Here is a 17523-nt window from a genome sequence, read left to right as displayed (position 1 = left end):
AATTAGTAGAAAGACTAAAGGACAAGTTAAAAAGATGGATTTCACTACAGTTTTTATTCCAGTCAGTCGGTGAGTGGTGGGAAGACTTAAAAAGTCGGACCAAAAACTTTTTCACACGAGAAGGGAAAAGAATTGCAATGAAAAAGCGTTTCAAATACAAAAAACAACAGGCAAAGTTACAGCGTTTATATACGATGGCCCATTCAGGGTTTGATGTGGCAGTAGAGATTGCGAGGCTAAAGAAGGAGATGATGGCTGTTACTGCTGAGGATTCTAAAGGCCTTCTTATGCGTAGCAGGACTAAACACATGGCAGATAACGAAAAATGTTCCAGATACTTCTTTAGGAAATTAGCCAGACCCAGGAACACCATGTCATCCATTCTGAATGAGGATGGAATAGAAAAAACAGAAACTAAAGACATCCTTGCTTTAATACATACCTTTTATACTGAATTGTATAAAGAAGGGGTGACTGACATAAACGCCTTGGAAGACCTCTTGAGTTTCTTAAAGCCAAACGTCGGTATTGCCTCTGAACTCGAAAGTGACTTAACTGTAAATGAATTGACCAAAGCCATACAGAGCATGCAAGATAATAAGGCCCCAGGAGCTGATGGGTTACCCAAAGAATTTTATGTTACCTTTTGGGATATATTAAAAGACCCACTTTTAGAGATGTTTAATGAAAGTTTGCATAGTAATAATCTACCATTATCCTTAAGAACAGGTATCATCTCCTTGCTTTACAAAAAAGGAGACAAAAAAGACATTAAGAACTGGCGCCCACTTACCTTGCTTGGTGTAGACAGAAAGATCCTTGCAAAAGCCCTTTTTTTCCGCCTGCAACAAGTGTCTGGGCAGATTGTGGGGGAAGAGCAGACATGTGCAATACCTGGAAGATGCATGAGTGAAAGTCTTGCCTTAGTCAGAGATTCCTACCTCTACGCATATGACCGCAGACTGCCATTATGTATATCCGCCTTAGATTTGGAAAAAGCATTTGACAAGGTTAGCCATACCTTCCTCAGGAAAGTCCTGGTTAAACTTGGTTTTGGGCCTCAGCTTAGAGCTTGGATTGACTTGCTGTATACTGACTGCTTAAGCAAGGTTGTTATCAATGGTCACTCCACTGACACCTTTGAAGTTTGCTCAGGAGTAAGACAGGGATGCCCATTGTCTGTTATGTTGTTTATATTTGCCATGGAGCCCTTGGCTCGGGCTATAAAGGAAGACCCTTCTATTCATGGTCTCCAAGTCCCTGGAAGCGGGGGACAGGAAGCCAAGCTAGCCGTGTATATGGATGATCTAACAATATTATGCACAGACAATAAGTCAATACTCAAAGTGCTATATTGGTGTGACCAATTCTCCGCCGCCTCTAGTGCCAAACTCAATAGGTCAAAAAGTGAAATCTTGTATCTTAATTGGCCTGAACCTAATTTTAACCACGGCCTGGTCCAAAGGGATGAGAGAATTAAGATTCTTGGACTAGAGATTGGGCAAAATATGGAAAATATTAATTGGGAGAAAAAACTACCAATGATTAAAGGTAAACTGCTCCAATGGGAACAAAGAAATCTCACCTTTACGGGGAAAGTACTGGTGATCAACTCAGAAATCGTTGCTTCTCTCACTTACCTTGCCGCAACAATTCCAGCCCCCAAGCATGTAATGACAGCCCTGAGAAGATGCATTTTTCAGTTTGTGTGGGGAGCGCAGCAAGAGAGAATTAGACGAGAGATAATGTATAGACCATTGCAGAAAGGGGGTCAAAATGTCCCTGATCTAGCAAAGAAAATGGAGGCTCTATTCCTGACGCCCATATTGCAGGCAGTACTAAACGAAAATAGGAGGAGCCTATGGCCAAATTTCGCCATGTTCTGGGTAGGCCATCAAGTCCTAAGGAAAGTGGGGTTAAGACCGTGCCTAAAAAGACCTCATGCAGAGAAGAGACCTCCGCTGTATGAAAGGGTGGTGACCTTTGTAAAGTCTGGAAAGTGGCGGGATGTTGGTCGGGTAGACCGAGCCTTCATGGAGAGTTGTTTGAGCCCCGAACGGTCAAGACTGGTTACTGTTGGCGTGCTGGCTGAAACCAGCTGCCTTAGGGTGTGGAGAAATGTCAATGCGCCTTTTTTGTTCAATGCATATAGAGAGCTCGCTTGGCAGGCAGTTCAGAGGTGTCTCCCTACACGAGACTTTCTGAAGAGACGGGGGTCATCTAAGAGTGCAAGATGTCCCAGGGTGGGGTGTGGTGGAGATGAGGATGTTTCACATTTGTTGTGGTCATGTGGGGTGGCTCGGAGGGTTTGGCGCTTATTGGGGCCATGGCTGGGTGACCTGTTTAGAGTCCCAACGGAATCAGATGTCCTGTATGGGGTTATAAAGAGTGGTGACGGTAAGGGCTGGGAAAGATGGTGGGCCTTGATTAATTGCACAAAAGAGTCGATGTGGAGGTGTCGTAACCTAATGGTGTACAAGAGCCTTTTGTTTTCAGCGGAATCAATCGTTAATTTGAGCATAACCTTGGTCAAGGATTATGTGTGGAGGGACAAGGAACGATATGGAATTGTGGTATGTAAGGAACTCTGGAAAATAGAGAACACTGAGTTATGTAGAATTTTGTGTTAACATTTGAATGCGTTGACCTTGCTGTAAAATGTAACTATTTTGCTTGTTAACCTTTGAATGTGTTTTGACCTTGAAACCATGTTGTAAAATGTAACTCTGTGCCTGACTTAAATAAACGCCTAAAAATTGAAAAAAATTGAATTGGTTCACCCATAGCGAGGCTCAGCCATTGCACTGAGGCTGTTGCTGACCCGTGCGAATTCCCCAAATGTGGGAATCTCGATTGCATAATTTCTGGTAGTGGGGGACTGCGTTCGCGCTCTCCCCTGATCATGTTGTTCTAAAGAAATAATAGCTATGAATGATACCACCCTGAGCACGCCCGATCTCGTCTGATCTCGGAGGCTAAGCAGGGTCCGGCCTGGTTAGTACTTGGATGGGTGACCGCCTGGGAATGGCTCATGACCCCCCAAAGTCCCTATCCCTCAACACTGGGATCGATCCAAAAGGATCGAGGATCAAAACGGACGGCTCCATCTGGTGGCCACTGGTGGGTGGTTTTATTTTCAGAAATGTCATGTGCAAGGCCTAGATTATCAAAATCCACTAGTCTGCTGGATGTTTTGTTTATTATTTTCATACTTTGAGTGGATGTAGCTGATGAGATTCATACAATCAAGTGGAAAAGTGTTAAATTGTTACATTTTTGGGCTGAATTAAGAAAAATAATAAGAGCCATTCACAGAACTCATTGTTTTGACCACACAGGGAGTGCAGCCATCACAGTGGGGGTGTATTCACACCTCTGGTTGCGGGAGTGAAGACACAAGGACTTCTAATTTCTTTGGTGTGTTTTTTCTTTCCAATACCCCACCCCTTCTGAAACCCAAGCACACTGAGACTCCAAAATACTTTTACAACTTTTATTTTTCAACCAGAATGTGTTTCATTGAAAAGGCAATCCATATAAACACAAATAAACAAGATCATTTTAGTTAAAAGCTCGCCCACCACGACTAGGTACAGATCTACAGGCGAGAACACGAGAGCATGAGACGAGAGACAAACATGTACTACCATTTGCAAACATTTAGTTAAACATGGAGCTGACAGACATACACACATCACAAGGACAGGCACATATAAATAACATTAATAATAATAAAAAACACTCAACAATTAAAGAACACACACACACACACACACACACACACACACACACACACACACACACACACACACACACACACACACACACACACACACACTTGTACTTAAGATACAAATCAACAATTGGCTTGTACAGGCTAAAGTGCAATAATGAACATGATTATCCATAGACTCGGGTGACCAATCAACAAATAAAGGCTCAAGCTGTTCCTCCCTTTTGTGTTTTCTTGAGCAAACTTTTGTTAAAACTGAAGCAGACAAATACATACAAACATCACAAAGACATGAAGCTGACAAAGACAAACAACATGCATGACAAAAACACAGATTATCTGAACATGAACAACCACTAAAGGGTATGTAAACTGATTGTGTTAGATTGGAACTGATTATGGTTTAAAAGATTGGCCTCGATATTGAACATAGAGCAGAATGGATACTACAAAGTTAATTTTAACAGCAATATAAATAATAATAAATAAAAAGCGAACAAAAGAACTTCAAGTAAATCTGCAAAGTGCCTTTTTTTTTAACGATATAAATAAATAGATAGTGCTTAATGAAGCACTTTAAAAAACACACACAGACAAAGACAAACACACACAAACAAGCCTCTTTCTCTCTCTTACAGATGGCACAGGAACAGTGGCATCACAGAGGTAAGTTATTCACAACACACACACACACACACACACACACACACACACACACATACACACACGCATTTCCAGGTATTTACACAGTCCTCCTGTCCAACTCTGCATCCACGACACTCTTAAAGTGTTCAAAGTTGTCATACACCACATTGTAAAAGCCAGGGGTAGTGGACTTCCTAGTGGATGGACAGTAGGAAAACATTTTCTGCATGCTTCCAGCCACTTTGTCCTTGAAAGGGTTGTACCTCTTCCACTGTCCACCACAGTTTGGCATGTGGCAAGCCCCACATGGCCTTGAGGACTTGTTAGGCATGAATGTCTTCACTGTTGGTGCAGGAGGGACAAGGCTCTGGCTGCAGGATGGCCCACGAAACAGGACGGAGGGGGCCTGTGGCTGTGCGGGGAGGACCAGCAGTATGGGTGCTGCCGACACAGGGGGTGGGCCGTAGGTCAACGCAGCAGGTGGCCTCGGCTGGAGGTGGGTGGGCGCAGGAGGCCTCGGCAGAATGGGGGTGAGCGCAGCAGGCTTCAGCCGGGTGGAGGACGACAAACCCAGTGGGCTGAACGGGCCGGTTCGCTGGAGTCACAGGCTCATCAACAAATAATCTGGAAATATAAAATACACATGTGATCAGTATTGATATGACGTGTGTGCTATTTGCTTTCCACAGCCAACAGGTGAAACAAAGTGCTTATGACAACTTAGCTCCGCTTCTCACCACGTCTCTTTCCAGCCTGGTGATGGATGTGCCGGTACTGGACCTGAGGCCGGTCTGGCGGAGCAGTCGCTCCTTCTGCCACTTCAGCAGCTCGTTCTGCTCTCCCTGCTGGCAGTACTGGAACAGCAGCCACACCAGCCAGCCGACATCATTCTCCACAAGCCACCTGAAGGTCTGACCGGCGTGCTTCCCGAACGTGATGACCAGCTGACCTTTCCAAAGGTCTCTGCTGTCTTGAGATCCAGCCATTTAGGGTCAACAACAGTGCTGCTGCGGGCCTCTGCCACAGACCTTGCTGCCTCTGTACAGTACAGCCTGGCCTCTCCTAGCCGGTACAAAATGATGTTGGGGTACTGGTGTAGCTGTTGATGGCTGACCAGCGATGGTTTAGTGGCCAAGCTCTTCCCGCAGACATCACAGGTAAAGGTCTCCCTGGCGTCTGCATGGATCTTCAGATGACTCGCCAGGTTGGACTTTTCACCGAATGTCTTGTCGCACACGGTGCACTGATGTGTAGGCATGTTCCATCTGGTACTGTAAAACATGAATAAATGAGTAAAACTAAAAGCAGATCATTTAGATTGACAATATGTAGCCCTTTATTATACAGAAATCTGCTGTTGGTGTATTAGCCTAGGACAACAAGCTCGCCAGATTGTCAAGAGATTAACACGGTCGCCAAATTGCTTCATGTTACAATTACTCTCGCATCAGCTGTTGTCTCAACAGTCACATTTACCCATATTAACACATATCCACATCAAATTGACCAAGAAAACGTTGATTGTCGCCGAAAAGCAACAAGTTTGCAGGTATGCGACGTAGCCCTTACTATTGTAAACAGTGTCGTTAGCCGCGCCTAGCTATCGTCACAAAACACACATTAATCAGCTTATTATTTCAACAACCCTTGGGTGAATATAGTAATGCCATACACCGTTGGAAAGCTTAGATTGCCACGATTAAAACGAGACTTCCCACGGGTAATATGGTTGCTCACCGACAAAACGGCGATAGGTTGACTAAAGTCTACCCAGCAGCTAAAAACGTAACCTCTACGTCTTCCCTTTATACACAACGACCACGTTATGACACGGTCGAAATCTTTTCTCTTTCTACAAAATCGAAACAGCTTAATACAAACCGTAAAAAAAAATGTCTAATTATTAACTAGCAAACGATGCAGGGGATAAAATTTACCTGAGTGAATCCTCCGTTGACTGCTTCACCGGGGAATACCACGTGCTGTAAGCTATTTTCTTTTTCAACTCGAGCTCATTGGCTGCAATAGAGTTCCGGGTGTTATAGATATATATTTATTTGTCATTGGACAGAAGTACAACGAAATTCAGTGCACTCACGTACTGGTCTAATTTAAAAAGGTAACATAATAAATAATAAATAAAGAAAGAAAATACATTCAACATTTCGTTCACTCACTGCTTCACCTGTAGTCTCATATAAGCCTCCACTGCTCCAAACTCTATTTGTGAAACATGCAGACGGAATAGTGAGACTGCCAGCAGGCAGCAGCAAAGAGATGTAGCGACCTCGGTTTATTTCTCCAGCTTTCACAGACACACAAACACGCACACAGATTGCTTGGTCTTTTTTTTGTTTCGTCGTTGTCTGTTAAACCGCCAAGTGGAGCGACGTGTCTGGGAAGCTAGCCTCTTGGTCTGAGCATGTGTGTGCATCGCTTCTCGGCCTTTTGGCTAAGATCAAGTGTAGTATCTGTTCTTATCAGTTTAATATCTGATACGTCCCCTACCCGGGGACCATATATTAAATTGATTTTTCGAACTGGGAGATGGAAAAGGGGCTTGCTCCGTCCACTCCACGCATCGACCTGGTATTGCAGTAACTCCAGGACCGGTGCACCCCTCTCTCACTGTGAAAAACAAAACTAAACTCCTCCTGAGAGTACACCCGTCCGCCTGTAGACAATAAAGTGTCATTTACAATTCACAAACGCACTGTTTACAATTACTCCAACGATATTCTGTTGTAGTGATGTTATGGTTTGCGTCGAGGCATCGGGGCGTGTGTCGAGTACCTCGGCTCCTCCCCCAGCGAAGCTCCGTATCACATAGGCGAAATGACGTGGCGCGTGACGTTCGAGGCTTCATCTCGGGCTGTTCCGCGATATGGGTTCACAATTGGCACATTTCTACAAAAAGAAGACCCTACCCAGTTCCAAGATCACTTTTATGGCTATGTAATTAATCACACTCGTTCTCAGACATCATGCAGTTCTATTATTACAATTATTAGTAGGCTACTGTAGTTATAAGACAATCTATTTTGCCCGGGATGACTTAAAACCTTTGTCAAATGATTTGTTCTCTACCATGAGCTCGGGAGATATTTATGAACGGCACACTCACACGTATCACTGAAATGACTTTAATTCTTAAACGTTTTGATGTTGTACGAAGCAAACATCACATCATCACAGGAAACTCTTTCTTTCATCATAATTTCATTCCTTGTCCCTAGCGTACTCATTTGAAGCTTCGAGGTCGAACCACTTTGATGGTTCACCTGGCTGCGAGGCTTTGACGTTTCATGAGGCATCATCTCGCCACCACTATTCTGTTGTTTAAGAAAGAAAAAAGGATTCTTTCTGTGGCGTGTCGATAACTCGGACCTCCAGGTTTCCTTTCGTTATGCTTCCATCACGCTGATTTCAGATTCGCCTGTCATCGTGTGACCGGTGGTCTACAGTGTTTATTAAAGTCTAGACATCTCCGAATGCTTTGCAACCGTTCTCCTGGGGAACACGCGTGGGCATCGTTCAGCCCACCTGAACGTGTACAACTCATACTTACCTGGCAAGGGAGATACCATGATCAAGAAGGTGGTTCACCCATAGCGAGGCTCAGCCATTGCACTGAGGCTGTTGCTGACCCGTGCGAATTCCCCAAATGTGGGAATCTCGATTGCATAATTTCTGGTAGTGGGGGACTGCGTTCGCGCTCTCCCCTGATCATGTTGTTCTAAAGAAATAATAGCTATGAATGATACCACCCTGAGCACGCCCGATCTCGTCTGATCTCGGAGGCTAAGCAGGGTCCGGCCTGGTTAGTACTTGGATGGGTGACCGCCTGGGAATGGCTCATGACCCCCCAAAGTCCCTATCCCTCAACACTGGGATCGATCCAAAAGGATCGAGGATCAAAACGGACGGCTCCATCTGGTGGCCACTGGTGGGTGGTTTTATTTTCAGAAATGTCATGTGCAAGGCCTAGATTATCAAAATCCACTAGTCTGCTGGATGTTTTGTTTATTATTTTCATACTTTGAGTGGATGTAGCTGATGAGATTCATACAATCAAGTGGAAAAGTGTTAAATTGTTACATTTTTGGGCTGAATTAAGAAAAATAATAAGAGCCATTCACAGAACTCATTGTTTTGACCACACAGGGAGTGCAGCCATCACAGTGGGGGTGTATTCACACCTCTGGTTGCGGGAGTGAAGACACAAGGACTTCTAATTTCTTTGGTGTGTTTTTTCTTTCCAATACCCCACCCCTTCTGAAACCCAAGCACACTGAGACTCCAAAATACTTTTACAACTTTTATTTTTCAACCAGAATGTGTTTCATTGAAAAGGCAATCCATATAAACACAAATAAACAAGATCATTTTAGTTAAAAGCTCGCCCACCACGACTAGGTACAGATCTACAGGCGAGAACACGAGAGCATGAGACGAGAGACAAACATGTACTACCATTTGCAAACATTTAGTTAAACATGGAGCTGACAGACATACACACATCACAAGGACAGGCACATATAAATAACATTAATAATAATAAAAAACACTCAACAATTAAAGAACACACACACACACACACACACACACACACACACACACACACACACACACACACACAACACACACTTGTACTTAAGATACAAATCAACAATTGGCTTGTACAGGCTAAAGTGCAATAATGAACATGATTATCCATAGACTCGGGTGACCAATCAACAAATAAAGGCTCAAGCTGTTCCTCCCTTTTGTGTTTTCTTGAGCAAACTTTTGTTAAAACTGAAGCAGACAAATACATACAAACATCACAAAGACATGAAGCTGACAAAGACAAACAACATGCATGACAAAAACACAGATTATCTGAACATGAACAACCACTAAAGGGTATGTAAACTGATTGTGTTAGATTGGAACTGATTATGGTTTAAAAGATTGGCCTCGATATTGAACATAGAGCAGAATGGATACTACAAAGTTAATTTTAACAGCAATATAAATAATAATAAATAAAAAGCGAACAAAAGAACTTCAAGTAAATCTGCAAAGTGCCTTTTTTTTGAACGATATAAATAAATAGATAGTGCTTAATGAAGCACTTTAAAAAACACACACAAAGACAAAGACAAACACACACAAACAAGCCTCTTTCTCTCTCTTACAGATGGCACAGGAACAGTGGCATCACAGAGGTAAGTTATTCACACACACACACACACACACACACACACACACACACACACACACACACACACATACACACACGCATTTCCAGGTATTTACACAGTCCTCCTGTCCAACTCTGCATCCACGACACTCTTAAAGTGTTCAAAGTTGTCATACACCACATTGTAAAAGCCAGGGGTAGTGGACTTCCTAGTGGATGGACAGTAGGAAAACATTTTCTGCATGCTTCCAGCCACTTTGTCCTTGAAAGGGTTGTACCTCTTCCACTGTCCACCACAGTTTGGCATGTGGCAAGCCCCACATGGCCTTGAGGACTTGTTAGGCATGAATGTCTTCACTGTTGGTGCAGGAGGGACAAGGCTCTGGCTGCAGGATGGCCCACGAAACAGGACGGAGGGGGCCTGTGGCTGTGCGGGGAGGACCAGCAGTATGGGTGCTGCCGACACAGGGGGTGGGCCGTAGGTCAACGCAGCAGGTGGCCTCGGCTGGAGGTGGGTGGGCGCAGGAGGCCTCGGCAGAATGGGGGTGAGCGCAGCAGGCTTCAGCCGGGTGGAGGACGACAAACCCAGTGGGCTGAACGGGCCGGTTCGCTGGAGTCACAGGCTCATCAACAAATAATCTGGAAATATAAAATACACATGTGATCAGTATTGATATGACGTGTGTGCTATTTGCTTTCCACAGCCAACAGGTGAAACAAAGTGCTTATGACAACTTAGCTCCGCTTCTCACCACGTCTCTTTCCAGCCTGGTGATGGATGTGCCGGTACTGGACCTGAGGCCGGTCTGGCGGAGCAGTCGCTCCTTCTGCCACTTCAGCAGCTCGTTCTGCTCTCCCTGCTGGCAGTACTGGAACAGCAGCCACACCAGCCAGCCGACATCATTCTCCACAAGCCACCTGAAGGTCTGACCGGCGTGCTTCCCGAACGTGATGACCAGCTGACCTTTCCAAAGGTCTCTGCTGTCTTGAGATCCAGCCATTTAGGGTCAACAACAGTGCTGCTGCGGGCCTCTGCCACAGACCTTGCTGCCTCTGTACAGTACAGCCTGGCCTCTCCTAGCCGGTACAAAATGATGTTGGGGTACTGGTGTAGCTGTTGATGGCTGACCAGCGATGGTTTAGTGGCCAAGCTCTTCCCGCAGACATCACAGGTAAAGGTCTCCCTGGCGTCTGCATGGATCTTCAGATGACTCGCCAGGTTGGACTTTTCACCGAATGTCTTGTCGCACACGGTGCACTGATGTGTAGGCATGTTCCATCTGGTACTGTAAAACATGAATAAATGAGTAAAACTAAAAGCAGATCATTTAGATTGACAATATGTAGCCCTTTATTATACAGAAATCTGCTGTTGGTGTATTAGCCTAGGACAACAAGCTCGCCAGATTGTCAAGAGATTAACACGGTCGCCAAATTGCTTCATGTTACAATTACTCTCGCATCAGCTGTTGTCTCAACAGTCACATTTACCCATATTAACACATATCCACATCAAATTGACCAAGAAAACGTTGATTGTCGCCGAAAAGCAACAAGTTTGCAGGTATGCGACGTAGCCCTTACTATTGTAAACAGTGTCGTTAGCCGCGCCTAGCTATCGTCACAAAACACACATTAATCAGCTTATTATTTCAACAACCCTTGGGTGAATATAGTAATGCCATACACCGTTGGAAAGCTTAGATTGCCACGATTAAAACGAGACTTCCCACGGGTAATATGGTTGCTCACCGACAAAACGGCGATAGGTTGACTAAAGTCTACCCAGCAGCTAAAAACGTAACCTCTACGTCTTCCCTTTATACACAACGACCACGTTATGACACGGTCGAAATCTTTTCTCTTTCTACAAAATCGAAACAGCTTAATACAAACCGTAAAAAAAAATGTCTAATTATTAACTAGCAAACGATGCAGGGGATAAAATTTACCTGAGTGAATCCTCCGTTGACTAGGGTGACCAGATTTGAGTTTGTGAAAAAGAGGACACTTCGTCGCGGGGGGGGGGGGGGGGGGGGGGCGAAAACAGGGTATTTTTTTCTTTAGTTCGTCCGTGAACTTACATTTAAGTTTAGGGGGGGGGGATGGGGGGGACGGGGGTATGTATCGTGAGCCTACGGACTTCAGTGGGGGTTTCATTCCGTCTATACACGGCACCTTCTCAACGAGCAGGTGTGCGCCTGCAACATGGGTCGCCAAAATACCTATTCCCCACACAATGTGGTACTTCATTGATAACCGCTACGCAGCGCATTTTTTTTTTATATTGCTCGTGGCGCCACCCGTCAGCTCGCGCAAGAAGGTGGAACGTAAGGGAGATACCATTTCCAGAACTTGGAAGGCCGTAATAACCATAGACATATACAATGGTAATAACTAGTAGGTTATGTGAAAGACCCAGAAACACAAATATGCGACGACGCAAAAACAAATATGCAACGAGATACTTCACCGGGGAATACCACGTGCTGTAAGCTATTTTCTTTTTCAACTCGAGCTCATTGGCTGCAATAGAGTTCCGGGTGTTATAGATATATATTTATTTGTCATTGGACAGAAGTACAACGAAATTCAGTGCACTCACGTACTGGTCTAATTTAAAAAGGTAACATAATAAATAATAAAGAAAGAAAGAAAATACATTCAACATTTCGTTCACTCACTGCTTCACCTGTAGTCTCATATAAGCCTCCACTGCTCCAAACTCTATTTGTGAAACATGCAGACGGAATAGTGAGACTGCCAGCAGGCAGCAGCAAAGAGATGTAGCGACCTCGGTTTATTTCTCCAGCTTTCACAGACACACAAACACGCACACAGATTGCTTGGTCTTTTTTTTGTTTCGTCGTTGTCTTTTAAACCGCCAAGTGGAGCGACGTGTCTGGGAAGCTAGCCTCTTGGTCTGAGCATGTGTGTGCATCGCTTCTCGGCCTTTTGGCTAAGATCAAGTGTAGTATCTGGTCTTATCAGTTTAATATCTGATACGTCCCCTACCCGGGGACCATATATTAAATTGATTTTTCGAACTGGGAGATGGAAAAGGGGCTTGCTCCGTCCACTCCACGCATCGACCTGGTATTGCAGTAACTCCAGGACCGGTGCACCCCTCTCTCACTGTGAAAAACAAAACTAAACTCCTCCTGAGAGTACACCCGTCCGCCTGTAGACAATAAAGTGTCATTTACAATTCACAAACGCACTGTTTACAATTACTCCAACGATATTCTGTTGTAGTGATGTTATGGTTTGCGTCGAGGCATCGGGGCGTGTGTCGAGTACCTCGGCTCCTCCCCCAGCGAAGCTCCGTATCACAAGCAAACATCACATCATCACAGGAAACTCTTTCTTTCATCATAATTTCATTCCTTGTCCCTAGCGTACTCATTTGAAGCTTCGAGGTCGAACCACTTTGATGGTTCACCTGGCTGCGAGGCTTTGACGTTTCATGAGGCATCATCTCGCCACCACTATTCTGTTGTTTAAGAAAGAAAAAAGGATTCTTTCTGTGGCGTGTCGATAACTCGGACCTCCAGGTTTCCTTTCGTTATGCTTCCATCACGCTGATTTCAGATTCGCCTGTCATCGTGTGACCGGTGGTCTACAGTGTTTATTAAAGTCTAGACATCTCCGAATGCTTTGCAACCGTTCTCCTGGGGAACACGCGTGGGCATCGTTCAGCCCACCTGAACGTGTACAACTCATACTTACCTGGCAAGGGAGATACCATGATCAAGAAGGTGGTTCACCCACCCAACGTCGGTATTGCCTCTGAACTCGAAAGTGACTTAACTGTAAATGAATTGACTAAAGCCATACAGAGCATGCAAGATAATAAGGCCCCAGGAGCTGATGGGTTACCCAAAGAATTTTATGTTACCTTTTGGGATATATTAAAAGACCCACTTTTAGAGATGTTTAATGAAAGTTTGCATAGTAATAATCTACCATTATCCTTAAGAACAGGTATCATCTCCTTGCTTTACAAAAAAGGAGACAAAAAAGACATTAAGAACTGGCGCCCACTTACCTTGCTTGGTGTAGACAGAAAGATCCTTGCAAAAGCCCTTTTTTTCCGCCTGCAACAAGTGTCTGGGCAGATTGTGGGGGAAGAGCAGACATGTGCAATACCTGGAAGATGCATGAGTGAAAGTCTTGCCTTAGTCAGAGATTCCTACCTCTACGCATATGACCGCAGACTGCCATTATGTATATCCGCCTTAGATTTGGAAAAAGCATTTGACAAGGTTAGCCATACCTTCCTCAGGAAAGTCCTGGTTAAACTTGGTTTTGGGCCTCAGCTTAGAGCTTGGATTGACTTGCTGTATACTGACTGCTTAAGCAAGGTTGTTATCAATGGTCACTCCACTGACACCTTTGAAGTTTGCTCAGGAGTAAGACAGGGATGCCCATTGTCTGTTATGTTGTTTATATTTGCCATGGAGCCCTTGGCTCGGGCTATAAAGGAAGACCCTTCTATTCATGGTCTCCAAGTCCCTGGAAGCGGGGGACAGGAAGCCAAGCTAGCCGTGTATATGGATGATCTAACAATATTATGCACAGACAATAAGTCAATACTCAAAGTGCTATATTGGTGTGACCAATTCTCCGCCGCCTCTAGTGCCAAACTCAATAGGTCAAAAAGTGAAATCTTGTATCTTAATTGGCCTGAACCTAATTTTAACCACGGCCTGGTCCAAAGGGATGAGAGAATTAAGATTCTTGGACTAGAGATTGGGCAAAATATGGAAAATATTAATTGGGAGAAAAAACGACCAATGATTAAAGGTAAACTGCTCCAATGGGAACAAAGAAATCTCACCTTTACGGGGAAAGTACTGGTGATCAACTCAGAAATCGTTGCTTCTCTCACTTACCTTGCCGCAACAATTCCAGCCCCCAAGCATGTAATGACAGCCCTGAGAAGATGCATTTTTCAGTTTGTGTGGGGAGCGCAGCAAGAGAGAATTAGACGAGAGATAATGTATAGACCATTGCAGAAAGGGGGTCAAAATGTCCCTGATCTAGCAAAGAAAATGGAGGCTCTATTCCTGACGCCCATATTGCAGGCAGTACTAAACGAAAATAGGAGGAGCCTATGGTCAAATTTCGCCATGTTCTGGTAGGCCATCAAGTCCTAAGGAAAGTGGGGTTAAGACCGTGCCTAAAAAGACCTCATGCAGAGAAGAGACCTCCGCTGTATGAAAGGGTGGTGACCTTTGTAAAGTCTGGAAAGTGGCGGGATGTTGGTCAGGTAGACCGAGCCTTTGTGGAGAGTTGTTTTAGCCCCGAACGGTCAAGACTGGTTACTGTTGGCGTGCTGGCTGAAACCAGCTGCCTTAGGGTGTGGAGAAATGTCAATTCACCTTTTTTGTTCAATGCATATAGAGAGCTCGCTTGGCAGGCAGTTCAGAGGTGTCTCCCTACACGAGACTTTCTGAAGAGACGGGGGTCATCTAAGAGTGCAAGATGTCCCAGGGTGGGGTGTGGTGGAGATGAGGATGTTTCACATTTGTTGTGGTCATGTGGGGTGGCTCGGAGGGTTTGGCGCTTATTGGGGCCATGGCTGGGTGACCTGTTTAGAGTCCCAACGGAATCAGATGTCCTGTATGGGGTTATAAAGAGTGGTGACGGTAAGGGCTGGGAAAGATGGTGGGCCTTGATTAATTGCACAAAAGAGTCGATGTGGAGGTGTCGTAACCTAATGGTGTACAAGAGCCTTTTGTTTTCAGCGGAATCAATCGTTAATTTGAGCATAACCTTGGTCAAGGATTATGTGTGGAGGGACAAGGAACGATATGGAATTGTGGTATGTAAGGAACTCTGGAAAATAGAGAACACTGAGTTATGTAGAATTTTGTGTTAACATTTGAATGCGTTGACCTTGCTGTAAAATGTAACTATTTTGCTTGTTAACCTTTGAATGTGTTTTGACCTTGAAACCATGTTGTAAAATGTAACTCTGTGCCTGACTTAAATAAACGCCTAAAAATTGAAAAATTGAAAATTGAATTGGTTCACCCATAGCGAGGCTCAGCCATTGCACTGAGGCTGTTGCTGACCCGTGCGAATTCCCCAAATGTGGGAATCTCGATTGCATAATTTCTGGTAGTGGGGGACTGCCTTCGCGCTCTCCCCTGATCATGTTGTTCTAAAGAAATAATAGCTATGAATGATACCACCCTGAGCACGCCCGATCTCGTCTGATCTCGGAGGCTAAGCAGGGTCCGGCCTGGTTAGTACTTGGATGGGTGACCGCCTGGGAATGGCTCATGACCCCCCAAAGTCCCTATCCCTCAACACTGGGATCGATCCAAAAGGATCGAGGATCAAAACGGACGGCTCCATCTGGTGGCCACTGGTGGGTGGTTTTATTTTCAGAAATGTCATGTGCAAGGCCTAGATTATCAAAATCCACTAGTCTGCTGGATGTTTTGTTTATTATTTTCATACTTTGAGTGGATGTAGCTGATGAGATTCATACAATCAAGTGGAAAAGTGTTAAATTGTTACATTTTTGGGCTGAATTAAGAAAAATAATAAGAGCCATTCACAGAACTCATTGTTTTGACCACACAGGGAGTGCAGCCATCACAGTGGGGGTGTATTCACACCTCTGGTTGCGGGAGTGAAGACACAAGGACTTCTAATTTCTTTGGTGTGTTTTTTCTTTCCAATACCCCACCCCTTCTGAAACCCAAGCACACTGAGACTCCAAAATACTTTTACAACTTTTATTTTTCAACCAGAATGTGTTTCATTGAAAAGGCAATCCATATAAACACAAATAAACAAGATCATTTTAGTTAAAAGCTCGCCCACCACGACTAGGTACAGATCTACAGGCGAGAACACGAGAGCATGAGACGAGAGACAAACATGTACTACCATTTGCAAACATTTAGTTAAACATGGAGCTGACAGACATACACACATCACAAGGACAGGCACATATAAATAACATTAATAATAATAAAAAACACTCAACAATTAAAGAACACACACACACACACACACACACACACACACACACACACACACACACACACACACACACACACACACACACACACACACACACACACACACACACACACACTTGTACTTCAGATACAAATCAACAATTGGCTTGTACAGGCTAAAGTGCAATAATGAACATGATTATCCATAGACTCGGGTGACCAATCAACAAATAAAGGCTCAAGCTGTTCCTCCCTTTTGTGTTTTCTTGAGCAAACTTTTGTTAAAACTGAAGCAGACAAATACATACAAACATCACAAAGACATGAAGCTGACAAAGACAAACAACATGCATGACAAAAACACAGATTATCTGAACATGAACAACCACTAAAGGGTATGTAAACTGATTGTGTTAGATTGGAACTGATTATGGTTTAAAAGATTGGCCTCGATATTGAACATAGAGCAGAATGGATACTACAAAGTTAATTTTAACAGCAATATAAATAATAATAAATAAAAAGCGAACAAAAGAACTTCAAGTAAATCTGCAAAGTGCCTTTTTTTTGAACGATATAAATAAATAGATAGTGCTTAATGAAGCACTTTAAAAAACACACACAAAGACAAAGACAAACACACACAAACAAGCCTCTTTCTCTCTCTTACAGATGGCACAGGAACAGTGGCATCACAGAGGTAAGTTATTCACACACACACACACACACACACACACACACACACACACACACACACACACACACACACACACACACACACACACACACACTTCCAGGTATTTACACAGTCCTCCTGTCCAACTCTGCATCCACGACACTCTTAAAGTGTTCAAAGTTGTCATACACCACATTGTAAAAGCCAGGGGTAGTGGACTTCCTAGTGGATGGACAGTAGGAAAACATTTTCTGCATGCTTCCAGCCACTTTGTCCTTGAAAGGGTTGTACCTCTTCCACTGTC

At 44.1% G+C, this 17523-nt stretch overlaps 3 non-coding genes and 2 pseudogenes across 3 annotated transcripts; all 5 read left to right on the top strand.

Moving 5' to 3' along the window:
- The first annotated feature begins 2763 nt into the window (after positions 1 to 2763).
- Positions 2764 to 2899, top strand: LOC130370618 (U1 spliceosomal RNA; annotated as a pseudogene).
- A 3911-nt stretch (positions 2900 to 6810) lies between these two features.
- Positions 6811 to 7001, top strand: LOC130370625 (U2 spliceosomal RNA). The gene has a single exon (XR_008893106.1). It is a non-coding gene; the product is annotated as a U2 spliceosomal RNA (small nuclear RNA).
- Positions 7002 to 7938: 937 nt separating this feature from the next.
- LOC130370611 (U1 spliceosomal RNA) lies at positions 7939 to 8103 on the top strand. Its single transcript, XR_008893098.1, has one exon. It is a non-coding gene; the product is annotated as a U1 spliceosomal RNA (small nuclear RNA).
- A 4399-nt stretch (positions 8104 to 12502) lies between these two features.
- On the top strand, positions 12503 to 12693 carry LOC130370552 (U2 spliceosomal RNA). Its single transcript, XR_008893046.1, has one exon. It is a non-coding gene; the product is annotated as a U2 spliceosomal RNA (small nuclear RNA).
- A 2892-nt stretch (positions 12694 to 15585) lies between these two features.
- Positions 15586 to 15721, top strand: LOC130370622 (U1 spliceosomal RNA; annotated as a pseudogene).
- Positions 15722 to 17523: the final 1802 nt, after the last annotated feature.

The sequence above is a fragment of the Gadus chalcogrammus genome, chromosome 17, assembly GCF_026213295.1.
Source record: "Gadus chalcogrammus isolate NIFS_2021 chromosome 17, NIFS_Gcha_1.0, whole genome shotgun sequence".
In the NCBI taxonomy this organism is placed as follows: domain Eukaryota; kingdom Metazoa; phylum Chordata; class Actinopteri; order Gadiformes; family Gadidae; genus Gadus; species Gadus chalcogrammus.
This window is presented reverse-complemented; position numbering and strand designations above follow the sequence as displayed.